This window comes from Mesoplodon bidens (genome assembly GCF_964165515.1).
Source record: "Mesoplodon bidens genome assembly, chromosome: 1".
Lineage (NCBI taxonomy): Eukaryota > Metazoa > Chordata > Mammalia > Artiodactyla > Ziphiidae > Mesoplodon > Mesoplodon bidens.
The window spans coordinates 147875287-147877983 of NC_138176.1; the positions used below are offsets into that span (position 1 = coordinate 147875287).

General features: G+C 51.2%; 1 pseudogene across 1 annotated transcript; it reads right to left on the bottom strand.

The window, feature by feature from the left end:
* Positions 1-460: 460 nt before the first annotated feature.
* Positions 461-1703, bottom strand: LOC308625235 (protein-tyrosine sulfotransferase 2-like; annotated as a pseudogene). Its single transcript has one exon. The product of its transcript is annotated as a protein-tyrosine sulfotransferase 2-like (transcript).
* Positions 1704-2697: the final 994 nt, after the last annotated feature.

Below are 2697 nucleotides of genomic sequence, written 5' to 3' on the forward strand. Positions count from 1 at the left end.
CACCAAGGCAGTCCTGCAAATTAAGGAGGATGGCAAATCCATTTCTTAAAAAAAATTTCTCTAGGGGAAAAATATATTATGTTTTTGTTTTTTGTTTTAATTTTTTTTTTTTGCGGTACGTGGGCATCTCACTGCTGTGGCCTCTCCCGTTGCGGAGCACAGGCTTCAGGTGCGCAGGCTCAGTGGCCATGGCTCATGGGCCCAGCCGCTCCGTGGCATGTGGGATCTTCCCGGACCGGGGCATGAACCCGTGTCCCCTGCATCGGCAGGCGCACTCCCAACCACTGCGCCACCAGGGAAGCCCAAGGGGAAAAATATAAAATATCTAAGTTTCAAAAGCTGGACTACCTCCACACTCTTGGTTCTCTACCCCAGACTACCCTAAGTTAGAGTGTTTCAAGGTTAAGTTTTCAATGATTCAGCTTTTGCAAACATATACAAATACATTCCTCATGAGCAGTTCTGTTTTGGCGATTAATAGCAAGCAATATGTTTGGATTAGAGGTCCAATTTCCACTTGAATGCAAAGTTTCTTCTCTTCTGGCAACAAAGCCATTTGCAAAGACCTGGAAATCATGAGCTTCCTAGGTGGGAAGAGGTGCTATTCTGGTTCACCTGAAGATAGCCTTTCAGAATGGCTGGTGTTTTATCATCCCCTTTCAAGACCTGGTGTGTTGTTGATGACAATGGAGTCGGGCCTGCCATAGTTGGGCGGGTTTGCATAGGAGTCATAGACGAGCCGAGCCAGGATGGGGGCGATCTGAGCCATCTCCCTCAACACATCCCCAGGGATGTGGCCAGTCCACTTGGAGAGAGCTTCCAGGTTCATGGGCTTGATGACCTGGTCTGTGGATCGCTCGATCTTGAACAGGGAGACACCGCCGGGCTTGCCGATGAGGTCCTCATGGTACAGGATAGCATCGCTCCAGGTGATGCCGAGGAAGTCGAGGATGAGTTTGAGGGAGCGCCGGGGGTGCAGCACCAGCTGCTTGTAGTACACGGGCAGGCAATTGTCCTTGCCCACCTCCATGCACTGGGCGTACATCACCTCAGTGGCCTTGTTTCCCTTGTTGAGGCAGTCGCTGTAGCTGCTGAGGTCGAAGCCAGCGACGGTGACCCTGCGGGTGATCATGGAGTGCACAGAGGCCCGGCCGTCCAGCATCATCAGCAGGAACTTGGAGTTAGGGAACAGGCGCGACAGGTAGATGGAGGACTTGAGCATGAAGGGGAGGTCTTTGTTAAAGAGGACGGGCCGGCTCTCCATGCTTGGCGATCACCTCCAAGATGAAGGCCAGCGTCCAGCACCTCGCCTGTCACACCCGCCTCGTCCAGCGGCAGCTTCTCCCGGCCCGACTTGGACCAGGCCTGGGCATGGACAGCACGCAGGGGATGATGCGGGTCTCCTCCCTGCAGCGCAGCTCGGGGTGGGCGTCCAGCACCGCACGTGTGAGCGTGGTGCCACTCCAGGGCTCGCTCCCTGCGAAGATGAGTGGCATGGCCTTGCCGTAGAGGTACTCCACATGGTCCGTGCCCACCATCACGAGGTCCTCCTGCTCCAGTCACATGGCCCTCCGGGGGGCCCCTAGCACTGCCCGGCACTCCAGCACCTGCTGCCCCAGCTGGACCACCAGCACCAGGGCCAGGGCGAAGCCAGCTGCCAGCAGTGCCCTCTGCACTGACAGGCGCATGCTGGGCCCGGGGCTGGGGGTGCTTCAGCGACAGGTGGGCGGGAGCCCCAGTGGGCTCACATCTCCCCTGGACATTCTCATCCCTGGGATCTAGCCCTTGTGGCTGCTTGCCAAGACTCTCCACCGGCTGAGCCTGCAAGAGACTTCCTGCGGCAGGGCAGCTCCACGTGCCCAGCAACTCAGTGCTCGCCAGCCACCGCAGCCCACATCTTTTTCGACCCACCTCCTAGAGTAACGGAAATAAAAACAAAAATAAACAAATAGGACTTAATTACACTTAAAAGCTTTTGTACAGCAAAGGAAACCATAAACAAGACAACCTTCAGAATGGGAGAAAATATTTGCAAATGAAACAACAGACAAAGGATTAATCTCCAAAGTATACAAACAACTCATGGGGCTCAATATCAAAAAAACAGACAATCCAGTTAAAAAATGGGTGGAAGAACTAAATAGACATTTCACCAAGGAAGACATACAGATGGCCAAGAGGCACATGAAAAGATGCTCAGCATCACTAATTATTAGGGAAATGCAAATCAAAACCACAATGAGGTATCACCTCACACCAGTCAGAATGGCCATCATCAGAAAAGCTAGAAACAATAAATGCTGGAAGGGGTGTGGTGAAAAGGGAACCCTCCTACACTGTTGGTGGGAATGTAAATTGATACAACCACTATGGAGGTTCCTTAAAAAACTAAAAGTAGAACTACCATATGACCCAGCAATCCCGCTACTAGGCATGTACCCTGAGAAAACCATAATTCAAAAAGAGATGTGCACCAAAATGTTCATTGCAGCATTATTTACAAGAGCGAAGACATGGAAGCAACCTAAATGTCCATCAACAGATGAATGGATAAAGAAGATGTGGCACATATACAATGGAATATTAGCCATAAAAAGAAACAAAATTGAGTTACTTGTAGTGAGGTGGATGGGCCTAGAGTCTGTCATACAGAGTGAAGTAAGTCAGAAAGAGAAAAACAAATACCGTATGCTAACA